Raw genomic sequence first — 25,325 nt, forward strand, 5'->3', positions numbered from 1 at the left:
GTGGATGAAACGACAGCCCAATTCCAAACTGCCTGAAGAGCAGATAGAAAAAAAATGCAGAAAGTACCGCATTACATTTATAGCGATGCATACATTGAGAACCCTGGAAAAAGCATTTTTATGGTCATGCCTACCAAAAACAAAGATTAGAGCAGTCCAAAGCATGTGCGATGAGAAATAAAAAAAATTTACTTAAACTATATGCCTCTAGGCCGACCATGTCACATCACGTCGGGCATGAGTGCAGTGCGAGAGAGAAAGCTTTTGAAGCTACAAGGAAGAAATCCATATTCCCAGCCTGCAGGAAACCACCGCCGACTCACAGAATCCAGAAGCATTCACTCGCAAAGCATTTGGTTGAAAAGTAAGAGTTTTATACTATATATAAAAAAGACACAAAACAAACATGAATTCCAAGCACATAGTGACTTACCACTGCCAACAAACTCACCTCACCCCACTTCAAGCAACCCTCCTACACATAATGCTTGCAGATTCAGCTAATTGGTCAGCGCGAGATTTACGCAACATGATGGGCATTACTGATCTGCCATAGTGTTTCTTTTATTTATATTTTCTTTTTACGCGCAAAATGTGTTCTCTAGTTCACATGAACAACAGCTGGTCGTGTTCGGTTTGTTCTCATTCTTCCCAGGCTCCAGGGACTGAATTTTTACCGGGATGTAAACGGAATTACTTGACATGGCATGATCTCGGGAATTTGTCATAATAATCGTAATGTGAAACACCAGAAATTATGCGAGATTATACTGCTTGAAACAAAATTTCACTTGTGCCAACCATATTGGAAAATAAAGCTATACGACATCACAGAAAACTCATATCCTTACACAAAATTGGCTCTCGATAAATATTACAATTAGCAGACTAACTGGGTTTAAACATGTACAAACCTTCAGTTCTATTCTAGACAAGTCAGTCAGGGTAGAGCAGAGGTCTTCAAACTTTTTTGCTCCGAGCCCCCTTAAAACAATATTTATTTAAGTCAGGCCCCCCCCCCTTCAAAACTTTACGGCAATGATTGGGTGAGCGGGAGGGAAAAGGCTGAGTGCAGGGTGCATGGCTTATGAGATCATTTCAGAAGTACTTTGACTACTGCTCATGAACCACACTAAGAGCCTGATTGTGACTTTTGGCGGTGCAGCACCGGGTCCGTCCCGCCAAAGCCGTGGTCAGGCTGCCCGGCAGATCACATGTGTAACTCGTACCTGGTGAGTTTTTATTTTGTTGTTCCAACGGGGTGCCCTGATAATGAGCACCGCAATAGGAATGCCAATAACAGTTCCTGCACGGCATGGAATGAAAAGTTCATGCTGTGCAGGAACCAGATGCATGCATACAGGGGGCACCTGTGACCCCCTGCATGCACCCCAGGGTGCTGAGGCACAAGGGGGGCCTGTAGAGCCCTCTTTGTTACCTCGCCACCAGGGTTTTCATGGAGGAGGAACCGCCATTAAAACCATGGCAGAGCGGAAACTCTCGATATGTTTGGCGGGACTGCGGCGGTCCCGCCAAGTATATTGATGCCTCCTAACTGCTGCACCACTGCCAGGGAATGGCAGTTCCCTGGCGGCTGTCGCGGGGCAATGGCAGTCTGACTGCTCTAATCGTAATAGGGCGGTCGGGAGACCACTGCCACCAAGAGTCCCGCCAGATGCTTAATTGGTCCCTAAATTGCTTATTTTGGGCGCTAAACTGGTACTAATGCAGTATAATACTTCCCATAACAGTGTTACCATGAGTAAAAATGACAAAAAAATGTAGTTTAGCTAACCACAAAATGTGCTGGAATACGCTGCATAATTTACCTTTTCTTGCATAATTGAGTTAACAGAGCTGCATAATTTGGTCCTCTCTTGCCACATAATTCCAGTGGCCCAGCTTAATGCTTCATTGTGGCAAAAATTTATTTTTTTAGAGTGAATATAGGGGTGTTGTCAGCTGAGTTCTGGACTAATGGAGATACTTATAAAAAGAATTGCACTAGGTGCAGTGTGATTACTTTAGGTAAAAACTATATTTTGTAGGAACGTGTTTTTATCTCGAACACGGCATCATTTTGCAGCATCCTATGCTAGACTGTGTAATGCAAGGTTAAAATAATAACATATCCACAGTGCTTTCTGTCACAGGCTGAGACCTCGCAGCACTATCAGTACAAAAGTCACTGTTCCTTAAAGTGTCAGCTATGGTTTAATAATGTGTTGCTCAGGTTTCAGACTCACACACGTCTGTAGTGACGGTATTTGCTAACTACAAAATACTTAGACTATTTTCTTATTAGCCAATTTCTTGACACTTGGTGACCTCTCTCCAGGGCACTCTGAATCTTTTTATAGTCCCAGTTTAAAGGGCTGCATGCTAATAAAGACAGCCTGGAAATGCGGCAAATGAACAAGGCCGCAGTTCCAGGCCATCTTCATTTGCATGTAATTGCAGAGGCATTCGCGCCCCCCTTGGAAACCATTCACGGACTCCCAGGGGGGCCGCCCCACAGTTTGAAGAACTCTGGGGTGGAGGAACAATCACACAGACAGTGAGCTGGAAGTCTTCAAAACGACATACCTAATCTGCCTTTTCTTTAGCACTTCAACTTGATCCTTTAATTTATGTTCAATAAAAATAAACAAAACAGTCCATTACCTCTACGTCCCTCGTCCTCGACCCAGTCATCACTCAAGAGGTATTCCACAGACAGGAAACAAAACAGGAAACGCTTTTAGACTCCACCCCCCCCCCCCCTCCTGCCAGGTGCTATATCAGACCTAACCACCAGAAGCACATCCTGACACACCAAGCAACAAAGGCCTGGACAGGGAGGGAGGGAGGGTGGGAAGTATGACTGGGTCGAGGACAAGTAGGACTAAGAGTATTGGGGATTACCAAACGTAATCATAGCATTCGACTGCATTGAAGCATTCTATGCACAGAAATTCTACTGGCTTGTCAACTCCCTTTTTTCGGAATAGTTTACTATCATTTGCCCTAGCCAATCACAAAGCCAGTGAGAACTTATTTCAAGAAAAGATCAATCACTCTAAGGCGGCTTCCCTTCACTTCACTCTATGTGGGAGGCTTTAATGAAGTCAAACCAGCTTGTGTTCATCTGCCTTCGTCTACTAGCTAAAGAATCTACTTCAATAACTCTGGCGTGGGCTTCTTTATGGGAAACCGGAATGTTGTGACTAAAACATCTGTGCAATCAGCCAATTGCCAGACTACACATGGCTGAGGCCACCTTTTTTTGGAACCCACACAACACTCATCTTGCAATCTAGGCTGGACTGTTCCGATTGGAACAGAGTTGAGGCTGATTTGCAAATAGCTGGGTCCAAATTGGGGTGGCATGGTGAGCAAAAAACAATGGCTTAAACCCCGATCTGTGACTGGGGGTGAATGTTTGACTTGTTCAGCATTCCGTCCATCATCTGTTCTTTTTGCTCCTGCTCGCTACAATGCCAACGCTGGATGCTGGTCTGAGTGCCTCTTTTCACCCTGCCAAAAATCATAACTGTGCTGCCACTCAGTCCTCGCAGTCCTACATAATGGATTATTTTAAACGTTTAGATAATGTTCATTGTGAGGAAGGTCTGTCTATAGCTGTATCACCTTCAGTAGCTCTGTGCCCATCATCAGCTGATGATGACTACTTGTGTCTCCATGGTGCTGCGTTGAGCGACTGCATGATACAGTCTATCGCAAATGCTCAAATATCAATCCAATGCATAAGGATGTGGGAGCACCCATAATGACAGTAAAGGCCCAAATCCATGCGGATTCTGAGTGTGGTGTTTTGCCCGCTTATTATACAGTTTCAGTACCAACAGTGGCACCCGTCCAACAAACTTGTCCAACTATGGTAACTTGTGCTGTCCAGGATAGTTCGAAACTCCACCTCAGTCTCCATAATTGTGACAATTTGGTAATATGTCTGGATGATATTCAGCCAATTCAAACGTCTCATAAGAATCTGAGGATATCAAAACATCTCAGTATTTGTGAAAATAATAGCCCTTTTATACTTTTGGATGACAGTCAACAAAACCATAAGGCCTCTAAGAAGCTGAAGCTTATGATATCACCATCAAAAGTTTCCTACCCTTCGGGGGTAGCCGCGCGCTCTACAAGTTTCTTAAATAAATAAAATAAATAAGTTAACAAGAAGCATTAAGCAACATCGTACCGAGCCGCTGTAAAAAACAAAATTAATATATCCGTTTTATAGATTTAAAAGCTGCATTTGATTCTGTTCGACGAGCTATACAATGGAAAACACTCGCTAGTCGGGGAATTTACCATGAATTGTTGAATGCTATCTTACTTTTGTACTCAAATTCGTGAGTACAAGTTAAATTAGGTGATAGGTCCAGTCAGTCTCGGAGAATTAATACTTGTAATGGCCTTAAACCAAGCTGTGTCTTCTTAATCTTTTTATTTCAAATAGTTTTCAGCACCTAGAACCCATTAATGCTCACCCTACGAAACTTGCCAATTGCCATCTAAAATATCTTTAGTTTACAGACGAAACTATATTACTTAGCCAAACCCCTATAGGATTACAATGGGTAATTGCTGGTTTTGATTAATATATTACAGCAAATTGAGTGGAACTGAAAATTTTAAAAAACTAAGGTAATGGCAGTAGGTTCATCGACTACTAAACCTCAAACTTGGCAAGTAAGAAGGCCAATTGAGAGTGCCAAAAATGTGGGCATCTTATTTGATAATAAAGTCTTGTTTAAAAGCCCATTTTAACGTAGTAAGAGCAAAAACATCATCTCTAATATTCGCTTTTAAGTCATTACGAGAGTCTCTAAAATTCCAATTGTATGAATATCTCAAAGTTATCAGAGCCAAGCTGCTCCCGACTATTTCCTATGGCTCTCCCATCATTAAGGGAAAGGATCCCAAACTATTGGATCTACTGTTAATAAAGTCCTGCAAGTCTGTTTTTAACATTCCAAAAGGTATTGGACAAGTAAGTAAGTAAAAGCTGATAAAGTGCACGAATGTCGAGGCGTCTTGGCACTATAGCAGGACACTAGTTAGAGAAGGATGCATGACTTATTTCTGCAAGGAGAATAGCCAGGTCTTCAGCCTTTTTCTGAACAGAGGCCTGGAAGGTTGTAGTCTGATGTGGTCTGGTAATTCATTCCATAGCTTAGATGCTTGATATGTCAGGCTTCTACCACCCCATCTGGCCTTTTGTATTCTTGGTACCTGGAATTGACCTTTGTTAGCAGATCTGAGATTACGCTGTGGAATGTACTCCAGGAATAATTTCTGTAGATCCCCTGCTCCACCACAAAACAGTGCTTTATGTACCAGGCACAGTGCTTTAAATTCAATCAGCTGTTGCACTGGTAGCAAATGAAGTGTTCTAATGCTGCTAGAAATGTGGTGGTACTTTGGAATGTTAAGCAGCATTCTAGCTGCAGCGTCTTGCAGCGATTGTAGTTTAGCCAATTGGCGCTTGTTTACGCTCAGGAAAAAGGCGTTACAATAGTCAATCCATGAAAGGATCAAAGCAACTGATTTTCTGAGATACGGGGGAATAAAAGGGAACATTTTGCGTAGGATTTTTAGTTGGAAGAAGCATGAGGATATTAACTGATTAATCTGGCCTCCAAAGCTTAGTTGATCGTCGCGCAAGATTCCCAAATTCCCGACCTTAACTGCAGGTACTGGGCATTGACCTGTCTCCGCCGGCCACCACTCTTGGTTCCAGAGCGGTGACCCAGTCCCAAACTCCATAACCTCAGTTTTACCCGTGTTTAATTTAAGATAGTTCAGGTGCATCCATTCCATAATATGTTTCAGACAGCCATGAAATCTCCCTTCCACTGTTTAGGCACTTGAAGAGATTGGAGATGACAAGTTGAGTGTCATCGGCGTATGATACCAAAGAGAAACCATGCCCCCTAGTCAGTTCAGCCAAGATGTGACAAATGATGAATAACATTGAGGACATTGCTGACCCCTGGGGGACTCCACAGGGGAGGGACAATCCCTCTGATTTATAAATTAGCCCAGCCCACCCTCTGCTCTTTTGCCAAGAAGAACGAGGAGAGAATGCTTAAAGCCTCCTCCTTATTTCCTATTGCCTTCAGCGTTTGCTGAAATACGTCTGGAATTTGGACTCCAAAGACAAATTATAGCGAGCCAGTAGTCATTCTTGAAATGTATGCATTCTTTGTTTTTATCCGAAGTTCGTTCCTTAACAAATAATTGCTAGTACGAAATTAACCATTCCGAATAGGCTGGGGCCTAGAAATCGTGTGTTTCCAAAGCTTTGCTCTACAGTCAGGGTTCCCTTATATGGATAAGCCCTATTTTGAATAGTTTTTAAACAAAAAGATTAAAGTTGATTCGTTCATTGCAGATAAGGAGGTCTTCACTACAAAGAAGCATGCCTGGACAGGGATGCATTCTAACCAAAGACTGGAAATTCAGCCTTATTTGACCTCCAATTTTCCATCACGTATGAGGTATACATTTTTAAAATTGCGACTGGGCAGACATCCCACTAAAGATGGTACTCTAAAATGGTTCCAGCAATGGGCATCTAGAGAGAGAGGGAGGGAGACTTTAAACTGTGTGGGCTTGCGCAAGAAACGTTATTACATATTGTGTGCGTTTGCCCAAACTTGCTTGCTGTATGTCGCATACTGGTAAAGCCATAATTTCTTGTTGCTGGGGTGAGATCTGTCCGCCAGGCCCTCATATTATGCTTATCAGGTGCCTCAATTACAGAGACTTGTCAGTTGATAAACGTTTTTGAGCATGGCAGAAAGAATTAGTATCTTTACCATACGCACTAGCCATTTGCTTCTTCCCCAATGTACATAATGTTTACAAGCAAGGTATTGGGCTAGGATATTTGCCGTTTTATTTTTATACTGATGATTTATACATGAATTGCCTCGGACTAGTCAAATAATTTCCATATGGCACCTTGATGCATTTTTTACCTCTGATGAATTTCTATGTATGGTACTTTTATGATTTTTATGTATATAATATTTACAAGCACCTGGCACTTTGTATGGCTCTTTGTGGGCTAGTATAAATGCAGCTTTATGTTTACTCTCATGAAGTCTATATGTATCGGTATTAATTAGACTGTTTAATATTTTCACACTGCACTTGGACGCATCACTACTACACTACACTAATTGTTACGGTTCTGAAGCTTTGTTGAGCAATGGATTGGCAGAAGATAAATCCATTGGAAAGGATGTTTTAGCATATCTATTTAAGTAATAAGTTATGTAGATCACCAAAGGTGAGGTATAGGAGTGGCCAGGGAATAGAGTGATATCACTGCATCAGCTAAGTGGGACTTTGCCAAATTTGTTGCGTTTGGAATCTTTTAGAAACGTTGCAAATGTTAGTCATAGAGGCAAGTAAACGTTTTAAAATCTGAGCAAAGCATTGGTTTAGGTAACTAAGAGAAGACAGACAAGGAGTAAAGAATTTTTTTTTTATCTTGGATTCAATGATCATCCAAAATTGTTAGTGGTACTCTGCATGCAGCAATGAAAAGGAACGACGAGAGAATTTAGAAAGGATGCTATAGGTCAGTTGTTGTCGTCTTAGGGGAACTGTACGTAGCAGTAATGTCTGTAACGATTACAAGATGGGTAGGACTGTGACAGTTACGTTTTGTGCAGACATGTTAAATCTCAAGGTCTAGTCAGTTAGCAGGAGCCATGACTAGTAAGGCTTATTGGTTGGAATATATATTTTGACGATAAATGATTTGTCAAATGCAGAAATGTTTTGCAACATGTTATTTAAAACCTGTTGAGCATGAGATGAGTGCCTCTACTTAAGGGTTTGAACATGCATAATGAGAGCCGCCAGTCTTGCCATATAACATAGTTTTTTCCAGTATCTGCGTTAGATGAATCTATTTTATTAAAGACCAAGGGACTACCTATAGCCCATCTTTTCCCTTCCAGGTCTGGGGAATGAGTGAGTTACTGAAGAAGAAACCGAGAGGAACAGTATACATTGTAGATAAAAAATGTTATACAGATCAGTTGAGGTATGTTTAAGGATTATGCTGCTTGTAGGCATTTGGTTATTTCATTCTTTTATGTTCCTTGACGGATGGTCAAGAGATGCTAGAAACTGTATTCTGAAAGACAGACGTTTAAAAGTATTAGAATACTTAGTCTGCTGAGGTCATGGAGCAGATGCAATGAATGATTATGTGGAACTAGAGAGTTTGTAAGGACTAAGGAATTGTTCTAATTCTACATGTATGATTGGAAATCCTTTGGGAGTGGCAAAAAAGTAGATATGCATAATACTTGCCTCAGTGTCTTTAATATAATCGAAAAGTAGGTTTTCAAGAAATGTCTAAAATGTATCCTGATACAATGAATAAAGTACTAAACCAGCTATTGTAGAAGACAATCATGCCAGTAAATATTGCATAAGAAGTTGTAAACTAGCTGCCTCTAATTTTAAACATATTCTAACTTGAATTGCCATAATCCCTTGGATCTGCCCTTGTTGCTCAACTGTGCTTTAATTCCAAAATGTCTACAAACTGTTAAGCACTGTTATAATCCTAATTGCCGTAATCCTTTGAGATGTAGATTTAAAGAAAGACTAAACTCCAAACAAATAATAAATAGGGTGTACAGCTTCACTCAGAGTGAACCTGGCAATATTCTCTGAAAAGCAGCTGGGACCATCATTCATTAAGAATTTTCAAAATGTAGCTTTTATTCTGGGGGGAGGGGGGTCATGGATGGTTCATTTTATCACGGTTTAAATCAATCAATCAAGGGTTTAAAAAGCGCACTACTCACTTGTGAGGGTCTCAAGGCACAGGGGCGTGTAGCTCCGGATCAGTTGAAGAGCCAGGTCTTGAGGCTTTTCCTGAAGGTGTGCAGAGTGAGGGAGCATCTGATGCTGACCGGGAGCCTGTTCCAGGTCTTTGCTGCGACATAGAAGAAGGCTCTTCTGCCTGCTCTGGTTCTGCTGATGCGTGGGGTTGCTGCCAGGGCGAGGTCCGCGGAGCGGAGGTTCCTTTTGGGTATTTGGAAGGAGACTCTTTCGTTGAGGTAATTGGGTCTGATGTTGTGGAGGGATTTGTAGGCGTGGGTAAGTAGCTTGAAGGTTACTCTCTTCTCGATGGGGAGCCAGTGGAGATCTCGTAGGTGCTGGGTCATGTGCTCGTGTTGTGGGGTTCCGAGGACGAGTCTGGCTGCGATGTTCTGGGTGGTTTGGAGCTTGTGCAGCAGGGTTTTGTTGATTCCGGCATAGAGGGCGTTACCGTAGTCCAGTCTGCTGGGTATAAGTGCGTTGGTTTGTTGGTGCGGGCCCTCCGATTTGGACACAGCATTGGCTTCTTTCCTGATTGCAACTTATCATGGTTGCAAACACAACCACTACTTGAGTATCGGTTTGATGACTGTTAACCAACCGAATGTGTTTTTCTACAAGGGACTTATATTGTGAGAGCCTGCTTTGTTTTCACCCTTGAGTCACATCTTTGAATAAGGATGGATGGTGCAGCGCTTCAAAATTTCCTTTACAAGCATATTGTTGCCACGCACTACAGCTACAAGCGCCGCTGTTAAAACAAGATGGTGCTCCATCATTTGGTATCTGCAGTGTGCGTTTTAACTCTATTACATCAACACGACATCCCGTCACCTTATCAATGCCTTGATGAAGTCTCAGTGTGAGACGAAACACGTGTTGGCGATTTACGTGCTGGGAGAACTTTTTATGAAATTTGAATAAAGAATATATTGAAGAGAATTGACTCGGACTTCAATTGAATGTGTCTTGAGAACTGTGGACCCCTTCTCATCCACTGTGATTTGTGTTCTAGCTAGCTTGTCTATTGCTCAATAACAGCCTTAAATTGTTTTTGGTGCTGAGGGCTAGATACCAGAGCCCAAAACTGACATATATACATTTGGAGTGCTGTAATTAGAACTTCTCTCTAAAAGTTTAAGTGGCATGCACACCCTGTGTCTGCCTATAGCACCTTTGGGTAGTAGGTGCCTTGAATTTCTTTAGCACCCAAGAGATACTGATTGCTTTGAATGTTCTTTTGTTATTCTTTGTGTACCATTTGCATATACATACATGTACCTTAAAGAATAGTGCGGACGTTTCCCTCGGGAACACTACTATCCAAATAGCCTGTAGAAGCCAGGTCTTGAGGCTTTTCCTGAAGGTGTGCAGAGTGAGGGAGCATCTGATGCTGACCGGGAGCTTGTTTCAGGTCTTTGCTGCGACATAGAAGAAGGCTCTTCTGCCTGCTCTGGTTCTGCTGATGCGTGGGGTTGCTGCCAGGGCGAGGTCCGCGGAGCGGAGGTTCCTTTTGGGTATTTGGAAGGAGACTTTCGTTGAGGTAATTGGGTCTGATGTTGTGGAGGGATTTGTAGGCGTGGGTAAGTAGCTTGAAGGTTACTCTCTTCTCGATGGGGAGCCAGTGGAGATCTCGTAGGTGCTGGGTCATGTGCTCGTGTTGTGGGGTTCCGAGGACGAGTCTGGCTGCGATGTTCTGGGTGGTTTGGAGCTTGTGCAGCAGGGTTTTGTTGATTCCGGCATAGAGGGCGTTACCGTAGTCCAGTCTGCTGGGTATAAGTGCGTGGGTGGTGGTCTTTCTGCATTCGGGGGGGTCCACTTGAAGGTCTTGCAGAGGGAGTTGAAACAGGTGGAGGCGACTGTGTTGATATGGCGGGTCATGGTGAGGAAGGAGTCAAGGATGATGCTGAGGTTTCGGGCAAGGTCTGATGGAGTGGGTGGGAATCAGAGGGCGGAAAGCCACCAGGTATTGTCCCAGGCAGTGGAGGAGGGTCCAAGGACAAGGACCTCAGTGTTCTCCAAGTTGAGCTTAAGGCAGCTGTTGTTCATCCAGGCCACAACGTCTTTCATTCCTTCCTGGAAACTGAGTCTTGTGTCTTCGGGGTTCTCCGTCAGGGAGAGGATGAGCTGGGTGTCGTTGGTGTATGATACTATTGGGGGCCCATGCTGTCTGGTGATGGCGGTGAGGGGGGCCATGTAGATGTTGAAGAGCGTGGAGCTCCTCGCTCAGCCTTGGGGTACTCGCAATTGATCTCTGTGGTTTCGGAGAGGCAGGGTGGGAGTCAGATACTTTGGATTCTGCCAGTGAGAAAGGAGTGGATCCAGTCGAGGGCGGTTCCTCGTATGAAGGCATTATGGAATCTGCTTGCGAGAGTGCGTGGGAGATGGTGTCGAAGGCTGCGGAGAGGTCTGGCAGGATGAGGGCCGCAGTATGGCCCTGGTCCAATAGCATGCGGATGTCATCTGTGGCGGCGACGAAGGCGCTCTCGGTCCTGTGGAATCCAGACTGGGAGGAGTCGAGGATGGCGTTCTCTTCGATGAAGGTGGTGAGCTGGGGTTGACGAATCTCTCGGTGACTTTGGCTCATAGGGAAGGCGAGAGATGGTCCGGTAGTTTTTCAGGTCCATCGGTCAGCCGAGGGTTTTGATCTTTGCCTGCTTCCAGTCGTTGAGGAAGATGCTGGATTTGAAGTTGATGGTCAAGCATAGTTCGGGTTCTATGGCGGCAGCAGCTCCGTGGTAGATGTGCAGTGGGCAGGGGTCCGTGGGGGCTCCTGAGTGGGTGTTCTTCGTGGTCGTGTCAGTGCCTTCGATGGTAGCCGGATTCCAGGTGGTGATGGTGGGCTGGTTGTCGGTGGTGGAGAGGGGGGTGGTGTCTGGATTCTGTTAGCTGAAGTTGTAGTAGAGGGCCTTGATTTTTAGGTGGTAGAAAGAGCTGAGTTTGTTGCAAAGGTCGTGAGATGGTGTGACGTCTGTGGCTTCGCTGAGGGGTTTGGTGAACTGCTGTATGACGTTGAAGAGTTCCTTTGCGTTACTGGCGGTGTTGATTTTGTTCTTGATAAAGGTCTGCTTGTTGGCTCTTATGCGCTGGTGGTATTCCGTCATGGCGTTCCTGTAGGTATTTCGGTCTTCTGTGGTTTTCCTGCTCCTCCAAAGTTTCTTGATGCGTCTGCAGAAGCGCATGGCTTCTTGGAGATTGGTAGTGAACTAGGCGGCCTTCAGGGGGCGTTGTCCGACAGGGTGGCAGAGGAGTGCGTGCCTGTCTGCGCAGTTAGTGATCCAGTGGTGTAGTTCTTTGGCTGCAGAGTTGGCGTCGGTCGTGGCGGAGGTGGGGTCATGGAGGAGGGTGGTGGCGAGGTGTTCCTCTGTGACCTTACTCCAGATCCTTTGTGGCGGGCGTGGGTGAGTTTAACTGTTAAATGTACTTGTTACTCAGCACCAATCCAGATCGGTAACAAGTGAATCTGTTTGTAGTTGAAAGCATAGTACTTACAATTGCAGACTTTATTTACAGTAATGCTTTATGAACCACAAACTTTTCTTTTATGTGGAGTACCACTATTACTTGTTTTGTTGATCTTTCTTTTACATTGATTCCCTGAATGAACAAGGCTCGATTTGTGTGATCCGGGTATTCTGAGGGCAGTGGAACCTATAGTTGGGTCTATATGTTTATATTAATAGACTCGAGTAAACTAGTAAAAGTTTGTCTCGCTCTGTAACAAGATGCCTATTCGGGTAACAAATATAAATTCAACTGAGACCCTCAAATAGCACTGTGTGAGTAATTATTATGAATTTAGACTGCTTCACTAGGAAAATGTAAGTGAAGCACAAATGAATATTTATGAATTATATTTAGGGCTCCCGGTATTCCGTTTAAACAGATATTTACATCTAAATACAGACACAATGTTTTTCTTCCTGTGTCTGTATTTACATTTAGAAGCAGTAAAATAATGGCAAAATTTGCACGCTGCTGTGCCCACCCGAGTTGACTTGCCACGCCCCTCAGCTGCAGGGCCTTACAGCGTGTGATTTGCTGGGAATTCCTTCCACTTAGGGTCTTTTTTTACCTGCTGCCATGCCCCTGAGCCAATTGTGGTTGGGGCTAGATGTTTACGTGTTTGTGGCCGGGTTGCTCTTGCAGTGCAGTGCGTACTGTCATGAAATCTCCCCGTGACTGCCGAAAATGAATTTGTCCTTGTATTATGTAATTGGTGCGGAAAAGTAAAGCGCTCAAATACCTCTGTGCAGAGTTCGCACTATATAAATCTGCAACAACATGAGGCTGCAAGAACAAACTGGCCACAAACTCGGCAAACACTCCAGCCACTGCATCTTCAAAGCCAAGCGAAGCTTGATGGCAGCTTCAAAGTCTACTCGCAGGAACTGGAGTGTTTGCCGAGTTTGTGGCTGGGCAGTTCTTGCAGTGCAGTACACTGTGTACTGTCAATCTCCCTGTAACAATCAAAAATGAATATGTCCTTGATCCACATGCTTGTGTATTTGCTTGTGTAGTTAAGAAGAGTGGTAAGAGAGCTGAGAAACTTCACAATTGTCATGAGGATAGGGATTGACGCTAATAGAGGTTTGAAGAGCTAACTCATGCCCTTTTAAACACTTTGTGAAAAATTATTTAGGAGGATTAAAAAATTCTACATCGGCACATTTAGCAGAGTTAGGCTGAATTATGTGCATACGATAAAGAAGCAACAACTAAGGCTTTGTCCTATATAATATTAAAAATGCTTCAGTTCTGACGTGGTGAGACTGTTAAAGAACTATAACTAATCTCTTTTAAGTTACATCAAAGAAGCGAACGGGGGATACTGCTGTTAAGATTGTTTTTCCCACCCTGAGGGTGAGGGCAAAAATGGAGAGCCCAATAGGGACCCGTCTCAGCGCCAGCTTTCTCAGAACTGCTGATGCCAAGCACCGGCAGGACCCAGCTCACTTAAAAGCTTTGGAGTTAGGTGGACCCCCCTCCTCTTGTGATACATTAACTGGGGCAGTAGTTGGTCCAGGGGGTCTGAGGCACCTCATATGTACCCTTTTCGGCAGCTGCGCAAACACATTTAATGTATTTAGTCTCTGAACCTTTTTTTAAAATGTTGGTTGTTGGTTGATATTACTAGTACAGGCTAGGCCGGGTCCACCTTATACAGGGGTCTCATCGCTGCTAGCACCCTGGTTTCAAGCGCAATGTGGAAAAGTAAATTTTGCCATGTTCTGTGTCCCTACGTGTCATCCATCATATGTTATGTGTGCATGATTAAATATGCATATGTATTCCCTATGTTCTATTCAAGACGCAATTATAGTTGTGTCCACCTCTAGTATGTCAGTTTCCAGTCCTCGTGAATACTACGAATATCAGGCCTATGTAAAGCTACGTTGCCACGTCTCTCAGTGTGCACGTTATTTCATTGTAAAGTCCCCGTTTCTAGGCCTCAAAAAGGGCCTGGACACCAGATTCAGCTCCTGTCTCCTGAAGCCTCGCTGAGGAGCGATACAGCCCCCACCTGTATCCTCGACCCTTCACTTACTTCCTGCCTCGCAGTGCCCGGTTCAGCCTGGCTCTGCCTCTGAGTCTGCCAAGAGTATGTTATAGTTTCAGTTATCAGTTCAGTCCTCCTTCTCTGCATTCCTAAGCTACTGAACTGCATCAATAGTTTCCGTCATTGTCTAGCCTTCACGTCTCCACGTTAGAGAAATACTGCATTTAATGGTCATTTAATATTCTTCATCACGCACTACATGTAGAATAATGCATGGTCCAGTCTTAGAATCAAGTTAGCCTTTCCCCTCCTGACTTCTAGTTTATATCAACATGTTCTCTAAACATCAGATACTAGATACTGCTTAGGTACATGTCGCCCTGACTCTCCAGACTTCAGTCTCTGCTCCTAGCACAGAGTTCATAGCCCCCAGCTTCTCCTAGTGATACGTCATTGCCAGTTTGCGCGCACCATCAGGTTAGAGGTCCCGGCTCCTTAGGTAGCCCCCTCCATGGTTTCCGCCCCATTCATGACATATTCTGTTACGTTTGCATCACATGTCTATGTATACGCCCTGTTACACCTCTTTTCACCCTTATCTTTCGCGACTGCTACGCGTCACGCCTATTGCTCCACCCACTGCTACGCCTATTGCAATGTAATGCTATGTGTTTGCGTTATGTATATATGCTCATGTACTGTTATTAAAAAGTTATCCGTCATTCCCGATCCGGTCCCCGGCAGCTGCCGGGCCTTGTCATCCTATTCCCGTGCAGGTCGTCCTGTTCCTGTCCTTATGCTGTAATAAACCTGCGAAACTCCTACTACCTCGAATCTTGACTCTTATTTATTGAGCTATCTGTTATTCATTTATACATTCAAAAATAGGGTATTATTTATTTATTTACCACATAATGGCGCCCGAATAGGGACTTGCCCTTTCCCCACGCGCCGGTGAAGCCACGCCGGCCCCCTGACCCTCTGCAGCCGTGACGGAACCATACCGTGCACGTGCAGATATTTCTGCTTCAAGTATCCCTCAGGCCCACGGAGGAGACGGAGGAGGCGGTCCAGCATCCAGACGAGGCGGTGGAGGAATGCGGCGAGTCCCGACCAGAGCCCAAGCCAAGAGTCCAAGGTCCGAGGTATCCGGAGGTCCACCCGTAACTTAAGTCCGAAGTTCGTTGTCCGTCGTCGAAGCAGTCCAGTCCAGTCCGAGGCCTTCCGTTCTTGCTGCCCGGTGAGTACCATTACTGGGGTAGTATCTAGACAGGGTCAATCTAATTGACTCTGGTCCGTGGGTTGGTGGTACCCAGACACACAAACGAAGTGTCCACTTCGGTGGATGCGGGTCCTGACGTGTCTCTTTATGAGACCGGTAAGTTTCGTACTGTTTCAGCAGTGCATCTAGTTTCTGTTCCAGTCAGTTCTGTTCTCGAGAAAATTCATATAAAGTCATATATTCTGTGTTCCGTATTCCAGGTAGTATTCTGTTCGAACTGTTATTTCTAAATGTTTTTCATGTATTTTAATGTCGTGGTATGAATGGGGAATAAGTATCGTGTTCATTGTGTATTGTATTGTGTCCAGATTATAGTTCAGTCATGCCGCTGTTTTCAAAGTTACGTCAGTTAAAAACTAGAAAGGGTTTGTTAGAGGAAGCAGTTCCTGTCCCGCCTAGGGACAGTCCAGGTCATTTTATGTATCAGAAGCATGGCATAAGTGCCATACTATATCTAGATTTATGGGTAGAGTATACAAAACAGTTAGAAGAAAAGTATAGATGGCCCGTATCGGGTACATGGGATGCCGAGTGCATCATGCGAGTAGAAGAGGCATTATGGAAAAAGAAAGCCAGACAATCACAGAAAGATGCCATCGAGCTATGGCGTAAAGAAGCTCATAAAAGAACCGAAAAAGAAATCAGAAAGTCAGAATTAAGTAAAGAATCCTTGGAACGAGCCCATGAAAAAGAATTAATCGAGATAGGTGAACAAGTTAAAGCCGAACAGTCAGACAGACAGAGGAATGCCCTCATTAAGGGTATGTATCCTCTTCTTGCTGAGGGCTTGCCAAAAGCGACCCCGGAGGCATCCAGTAATTTTCAGCCACCACTAGTTCCGATCAAGTTACGTCACAAACCAACCGCAGCTGATATTTTCATCTCGTCCTATTTGGACGACACAGTCCCAGAATATGCAAATCCTGTTCCCGCTCCACCAGTCCCTGTAAATCAGGCACTTCCCGTTCCTCCAGACACCGGGGCACCCTTTGCAGCGCCTGCTACGGTTCCCCCGGTCCAGCCCGCCATACAAGTCCAGCCCGCATTCCAATTTCCCACCCTGCCAGGACGAAAAGCATCAGTTGATGATTCTAGTCTAGGGGCCGCAGGAGGAGGTCCTCCTCGAACCCCGCCGCCACATAAGCGTTTAACGGCAGCCGAATTACATATGCAGGCGTCACAACGTACGCCCAGACTGTCTGTTGCAGAAATAAGAAAATCCCTTGCCGAATGCTGCTATGACCCAGTCCCAGGCGAAGATTTTATGGTTTTATATTCATTCCGCGTAAGAAAGGTGGCCGAGTATCTAGTCACCTTACCGAATATGAAAGAAGATCTAGACAGAATATATCGTTTCATCCGTACAGGGGATGATCCAGAAAGCATTGGCGAGGCCATGTCTCAAAGGAAAGCTGAGACCCAGCTCATGATATTAAAGTTTCTGATCAATTGTCTAATAAGAGAACAAGATTACCCGTCTAAAGATCAAGCCGAAATTAAAACCCTGACAAGGTGGAGTGATAATATAGCCGAGGGTAAGCACAAGACCGTCGGTGCTATGGAGAGTATGTACAAGAAAATCCGTAAAGAAATAATAAAGTTACACGAACAACGTAAAGCAGCACAAGTAAACGAGAAAGAAAGTAACTCTGATACTGAAGAGTTAGACGACGAGAATCCCGACAGAATAGCGTACGTAGGAAAATCTAGATTTCCAGATCGCCATTTACGCCTAGAACACAAGTCTATTTTCCATCATCCAGCACCAGAACAAGGTTCTCTAGAACAAGTATTCCAAGCTACCGATCACATTCTGAAATCACGAATCGGTTACAGTGAGTTAAGTACTATGCATGAACAAGAACTAGTCCGATCAGCAGTCCGATGGATTACTGATTCTACCACTTTTCCAGACGAAATAGTGGCACAAATGTTTCTGAAAATGCCCCCAGCCGAGCAACGACTGGTGGGTATGTATATGATTCAGCACCTCATTACTCTGTATGAGGGTCAACATTCTGATCCAGGTCCGTTACATGATATCCTGAACGAGTTACTCCAGTATAGATGGAGAGGTCTAGGTACCGACTTAATTAGTGTCATTCTAGAACAGCGTCACAAATATAGAACGTTTTTGAACCCGCATTTTGTTCATGTCTCACCCCCAGAAAGTAAACCATTTTACATAGACAGACAGAATCCGTTACGAGAAGTCCACCCAGTTAGAGGAACGGGTGGCGAAATGCAGCGAGTGTTTGTTTACACTCCGATTACAAAGATGGAACTCCTCGAGATGAAGAAATTAATTCCCTGTCATGATAAAGATCCAGCAGGGTTCCACCGAGAATTAAAAGACATGCTCCGTATGGGAGAATACACGTATCCAGATATAATTAAAATGTTAAAGGTTCTGTTGCCCGCAGGGGTGTATGAAAAGCTCAAGGAAAAAGACTGGGAGGTGGGAGAGAAAAAGATCGATTGGGCAGTCCTAGAAGCTGAAGATAAGATACGAGTACCAGGTACCGGTCTCAGAGATAAATGTAAAGAATTACCTGAATTATTGATTCAAGTTTTACCCAGATTATTGACAACTAGAAAAGAAGACTGGGATGCAATCTCAGCCTGTAAACAGAAACAAGACGAAGATATTAGTGATTTTTATTCTAGATTTGAGAAATGTTTTAGCATCAACAGTGGCCTCAAGACAAGTAGTGAGTCATACCCTCACCTTTTTGTTACTAAATTAGTCGAGAATTCAAGTTCACCATTAAAAATCGAGTTCTGAAAGTCGAAAGTACCTGGCAAGCTAATACCCCGTCCCAGATGTTGCAGATGCTCCAATACCACCAGAATAGAATCAGAGAAGAGCAAGAACATGAAAGAAAACGTATGAAAGACACGAAAATGAAAGTACTAGTTGCACAATCTGTTCCTCAAGACAGTCAGAAGAGGGGTCCGAATCAAGCTAAAGGGAATTGCAATTATTGTAAACAGCCAGGTCATTTTATAAACGAGTGTGCAGTTCTGAAACACAACATAGCTACTGGTAAGACTAAAGAAAGACCACGTCCGCCTAGACAAGAACAAGTTTCACAGACTCCTCAGTTACAGAATGCACCACAGACAGTTACAGCACCGCAGCCTATCGCTGCAACACAGCATGTCACACAGCAGATGTACCAGTATGCACAGTCTGAGTATCCAGAGTACCAACAGTATTCATGAAACAGCCTAGAGAGGGAGGTAGGCTTGCCTCTCATCGAGATACCTGTAGATCAAGAAGGTCCCTATGTTCATAGTCAAGTATTAGGGAAAGACAGAAAGTTTTTGATTGATACAGGGGCAAGTAGGACGACAATTAGTCACGCCGAAGTTCCAGGGGCTCCGCTCTCAGGCTCAAGAAATGTTTCCCTTGGATTTTCAGGAAAGCCTATCGTAAATGAGATCTTAAAGCCAGTTTCTCTAGAAGTAGGTCCATTGTCCCGCACTACTGATCTGTTACTTACTAAGTCATGTCCAGAAAATCTATTAGGCATTAAGACACTGAAAGAGTTAGGTGCAGTTATATGCTGTTCCCCAGAGGGAATACGACTGTTCCTACGTGACTTTAAGGGTCACTATGTATTACGAGATTTTGATTCAAGACTGTCTAATGTTCCACAGCACTTATGGGCGCAAGGTCCAACTGATGTAGGTTACATGCAAATCACACCCTATCGTGTGACTCTCAAGCCAGGTGTAGTGTTACCACGAATCAGACAGTACAGATTGCCACCTGAGGCTGTAGCAGCCTTATCCAAAATTATTGACGAGCTTATTGCTCAAGGAGTGGTTGTAGAAACTGACTCCAATGTATGTAATTCTCCGATCATTCCAGTCATGAAACGTACTGATCCAAATGCACCCCCAGTATATCGATTAGTGATTGACCTACGAGAGCTTAATAAGTGTATCATTCCTCAGTACCCAGTTGTCCCAGACATCTCTTCCCTATTAACAGCAATTGATTCCGAAGCCACGTTCTTTACTGTAATCGACCTCAAGAACGCGTTTTTTAGTGTTCCCATTCATCCAGACAGCCAGTTCCTTTTCGGATTTTGTTTAAATGGAAGGAGCTATAAATTCACACGAGCTCCTCAAGGTTTCACAGAAAGTCCTAGTATTTACAGTCAAGCACTTAAGAGACAACTAGACAACATTCACATGCCAACTGACACTGCCCTGCTCCAGTATGTCGATGATCTACTGATCACAGCCCGTTCTGAACGTGCTTGCGAGCAAGCATCTCTTACAGTCTTGTATTTCCTAGCCGAGATGGGGCACAAGGTGTCCCCTTCGAAGCTTCAATTCTGTGTCCAGCAAGTGGTATACTTAGGACACTTACTGTCCAAGAGGGGTAGGCAGTTGACACCAGACCGTATCCAGTTAATAGCGAGTCTTCCTCAGCCCAAGACCCAGAAGGAGGTACGTGCTTTTATTGGCCTTACTTCTTATTGCAGACAATGGATTCCTCAGTATGCATTTCTAGCCAAACCACTGATACAGTTAACGACACAGGAGGCAGCCGTATCGACTGTTCTCCCTTGGACATCTGAACATACACTTAGTTTCAATGAGTTAAAGAAAGCCCTATGCCAGGCTCCAGTTCTAGCGACACCGAACTACAGTAAGCCTTTTACACTTTTCGTTACTGAACGCGAAGGTACAGCATTATCTGTTCTCACACAAGATCAAGCAGGACAATACAAGCCATGTGCTTATTTTTCGAGCACATTAGATCCTGTAGCCCAGGCTCTGCCTGCGTGCCTCAAGTCAGTTGCAGCCACAGCACTAGCTATCAGACAAAGTGATTCCATAGTCTTAGGACATACCTTGACAGTACAAGTTCCACATTCCGTGGAAGTTCTTTTAAACCGAACACAAACTCAGCACTTGACAATTGCACGTTTAACAGGTTATGAATTGACATTATTCCAGCCACACATAGAAATCAGACGCTGCAACATCCTTAATCCTGCTACACTGTTACCATCAGTTACTTCGAATTCTGCCACACATGACTGTGTGGAAGTAGTTAACATTACGACAAAGCCAAGACAAGATCTGACAGATACTCCGTTACCAGATCCCGACCTGACACTTTATGTGGATGGTTCATGTATGAGAACTAGTACAGGAGAACTAGTCGCCGCGTATGCAGTGACTACTGACACTGAAGTTATTGAGACACACCGTATTGACACCCTGTCCGCTCAAGCAGCAGAGCTAGTTGCTCTGACACAAGCCTGCATACACGCCAAGAACTTGAAAGTTAATGTCTACACGGATTCACGTTACGCATTTGGAGTCGTACACGACTTCGGAGTGCTCTGGCAGGAGAGAGGTTTCATGACTTCTCATGGAACCAAGATTCAGCATGGTCTCCTTATTCAAGCTCTGTTAGATGCCATACACTTACCGACATCTATCGCTATCATGAAGTGCAAAGCACATACGAAAGTTACTGACATTATTTCCCAAGGTAATGATCTAGCAGATCGCACAGCCAAGCTTACAGCACAGACTCCAGACATTCCAGTTAATCAGACACATACTCCAGATCCGATTACATGCATGACAGTTAAGGACCCTACTCAAGATGTCATAGACATACAGTTACATGCTACTCCCGAAGAAATTAAGAAATGGTCCGAACAAGGAGGGGTCCAGACAGATCAGGGATGGGTAACGAAGGGTAAAGCCACATGGTTTCTCCCCGACTCTATGGTTCAAGTCATTATTAATACCGCACATAGTCCAGCACATTTAGGAGAAAAAGCTATGTTAGACAGTATCCAGAATATTTGGTTCAACAAACATTTACGAGCTGCAGCCAAGCAGAAAGTCCGTACCTGTATGATATGTTGTCAGTTTAATCCAGGTAAAAGTGTCCCGGTGGAACAAGGTGGATTCCAGCCTCCTGACCACCCTTTTGAAGTCCTCCAGATGGATTATATTCAGATGGAGCGATGTCGAGGTTTCAAGTATGTCCTTGTAGTTGTATGCGCTTTGTCCAGGTGGACAGAAGCATATCCAGTCCCAGATTACACAGCCGCGACCACTGCCAAGCAGTTGGTTCGTGAGTTCTTCCCCCGTTATGGACTCCCTAGAGTCGTATATTCTGATAACGGTCAGCCATTCTCATCTGAACTCATGAAGCATGTTTCCCTGTTGTTAGGGTACCAGTGGAAGTTTCATTGTGTACGCCATCCTGAAGCAGCCGGTCTCGTAGAGAGACATAATCAGACTCTGAAAATCCGTATCGCCAAAGTATGCAAAGAAAAAGGTGTGGACTGGCTGGTAGCTCTGCCAGTCGCTTTATTTTATATGCGCATGGTCGCACATTCCAGATCAGGTCTGTCCCCGTATGAGGTCGTATTCGGCCGCCCCCCTAACATGTGGGGTACTCCTAGACCCCGAAGTATTACCGATGTTTCAAGTAATATGCTGACAGATTACCTAGCTTCCTTGATGTCTGCCCTCAACTCATGTCGTTCACAGGTTGCCGCCGCATTTCCAGACAATACCGAGGTGGCACCGCATGAAATCGTTCCAGGATCCATGGTGATGGTGAGGAATTTTGACAGATCAAGTCCGCTGGAGCCTCGCTGGAAGGAGCCCCGACAGGTCCTCCTCACCACCCGTACAGCCGTGAAGTTGGAAGGTCGCAAAGGCTGGGTGCACCTTTCTCATATAAAAAAGTTTTATGGACTGAAACCCGTCTTAAAGAACATTTCCCAGGATTTGAAGGATTGCCAAAGCACCATTCTTAAGGACTGTCCCGCAAAAGACAATGCTACAAACCCTCCCCTGTTAGAGAAAACTCCGCAACAGGAGTATAAGTTAAAACTCCGGTCTAGTAAAATAAGTCAGTCAGTTTGATTGTCTAAGTCCTCCCCTAGGTGAAACGGTTAGACTGTTTCTGACATGTATAAAATAGACCCCCATAGTGAGAGAGTTAGTCAAAACTCAATTCGATGTATCGTTTTTCTATGTTTCATATTGTTTCTCAGCATTATGATTTCCTGCACCAGTTATGCATTTTTCTTGTATTTCCCAGTTCTTCATGTAAATAAGTCTGCTAATGCTACAGTAGAGCACACGTTTAGTGATCTGCCTCCTCATGAACTCTCTTACCGCCTCGCAGAACAGGTTTAGATCTAGAAAATGAAGTGTATAATTTAGGTAACTATTCTTCGAATTTCATGGTCCTGAATGTTCAGTCTGATACTACTCCAGACTTACCTGCTATTTCAGTATTACCAGTCAAAGGCGAATTATGTGTCCGAAATTATGGTTCTGTACATGTAGGACATAGTGATTGTACTACTATTGTCAAGTATAGTGACAGTGGGAAATCTATTTTCAAAGCTTCAAGTCATTCTTATTTTATTTGTGGTCAAACTGCATATGTTCGTCTGCCCCTCGATTGGGAGGGAACCTGCTACATTGCCTTCCTACTGCCACCTGTTTTCCTAGCCCCATCTGATTATCACAGAAACACACATCTAGTACACATTAGACATAGAAGGGAGTCCCCAATTGTCGATTATACTGAAACTGCTCTAGAACAGTATACAGATTTCAATAGAGGTTTCTTCTTCTTTATAGGACCTATCCAGAATAGTAAACTGATCCGTAGGTTAACAAGAACCCTCGAAGCTGTAGTAAATGAGACTGCCTCTGCTCTAGGTAACTTAACCGAAGAGCAATCTGCTATGAGATTTGTCGTTTTACAGAATCGTCTCGTCCTTGACGTCATACTGGCCGATAGGGGCGGGGCCTGTAGAGTCATCGGATCTAGTTGCTGCATTTTCATTCCAAATAACGCGCCGTCTGTTTATTCAGCTATAACCAGACTCCATAAAATTGCCCATCTGATACATCAAGATCCAGGCACCTGGACATGGTCCGGTTGGTTCTGGAATATAATTTCCGCATGGGGATGGAAAATATTGTCCTTTCTAGGTATTGCAGTAGCGATCATATTCAGCTGCTGTCTCTGTATACAATGTGGCCCTGCGATTTGCGGCATTTGTGCTACCTCTTGTATTCCTAATCCCAAACCCCGTTCTAAATCCCGTTCCAGGATAATTCGAGACGAGCAAATGATACTGTATGAAATGATAGATGGTATCATGAATATTGATGTTTCCTGATGGAAACGTAGTGACAAGGAGGGAATGTGGAAAAGTAAATTTTGCCATGTTCTGTGTCCCTACGTGTCATCCATCATATGTTATGTGTGCATGATTAAATATGCATATGTATTCCCTATGTTCGATTCAAGACGCAATTATAGTTGTGTCCACCTCTAGTATGTCAGTTTCCAGTCCTCGTGAATACTACGAATATCAGGCCTATGTAAAGCTACGTTGCCACGTCTCTCAGTGTGCACGTTATTTCATTGTAAAGTCCCCGTTTCTAGGCCTCAAAAAGGGCCTGGACACCAGATTCAGCTCCTGTCTCCTGAAGCCTCGCTGAGGAGCGATACAGCCCCCACCTGTATCCTCGACCCTTCACTTACTTCCTGCCTCGCAGTGCCCGGTTCAGCCTGGCTCTGCCTCTGAGTCTGCCAAGAGTATGTTATAGTTTCAGTTATCAGTTCAGTCCTCCTTCTCTGCATTCCTAAGCTACTGAACTGCATCAATAGTTTCCGTCATTGTCTAGCCTTCACGTCTCCACGTTAGAGAAATACTGCATTTAATGGTCATTTAATATTCTTCATCACGCACTACATGTAGAATAATGCATGGTCCAGTCTTAGAATCAAGTTAGCCTTTCCCCTCCTGACTTCTAGTTTATATCAACATGTTCTCTAAACATCAGATACTAGATACTGCTTAGGTACATGTCGCCCTGACTCTCCAGACTTCAGTCTCTGCTCCTAGCACAGAGTTCATAGCCCCCAGCTTCTCCTAGTGATACGTCATTGCCAGTTTGCGCGCACCATCAGGTTAGAGGTCCCGGCTCCTTAGGTAGCCCCCTCCATGGTTTCCGCCCCATTCATGACATATTCTGTTACGTTTGCATCACATGTCTATGTATACGCCCTGTTACACCTCTTTTCACCCTTATCTTTCGCGACTGCTACGCGTCACGCCTATTGCTCCACCCACTGCTACGCCTATTGCAATGTAATGCTATGTGTTTGCGTTATGTATATATGCTCATGTACTGTTATTAAAAAGTTATCCGTCATTCCCGATCCGGTCCCCGGCAGCTGCCGGGCCTTGCCATCCTATTCCCGTGCAGGTCGTCCTGTTCCTGTCCTTATGCTGTAATAAACCTGCGAAACTCCTACTACCTCGAATCTTGACTCTTATTTATTGAGCTATCTGTTATTCATTTATACATTCAAAAATAGGGTATTATTTATTTATTTACCACAGCACCCCAGTGGAAGCCTTGAGCCAGGAAGTCAGCTTTCTGATTCATTGAACTAAGGCACAAGCAGAAACAGATTTCAAAGGAGGCAGCAACAGTGCTCACCTGAGTGCACAACAGCATCAGCGTATTTATATTAATGCAAATAATCACTGACACCTACCCATTTTTCATAGATGAGGTCTGTTTTGATCTAAAAGAAACGTCTGTAATAGATTCTCACATGTACAATATTAAATAGAAATTAAAGGGAAA

General features: G+C 44.2%; 1 protein-coding gene across 1 annotated transcript in view; it reads right to left on the reverse strand.

Annotated features, from left to right (window-relative positions):
* Positions 1-25,325, reverse strand: part of TAX1BP3 (Tax1 binding protein 3) — a 204,800-nt gene that overhangs the window by 178,383 nt on the left and 1,092 nt on the right. The gene's annotated exons all lie outside the window — the stretch shown is intronic.

This window comes from Lissotriton helveticus, chromosome 3_1, assembly GCF_964261635.1.
Source record: "Lissotriton helveticus chromosome 3_1, aLisHel1.1, whole genome shotgun sequence".
Lineage (NCBI taxonomy): Eukaryota > Metazoa > Chordata > Amphibia > Caudata > Salamandridae > Lissotriton > Lissotriton helveticus.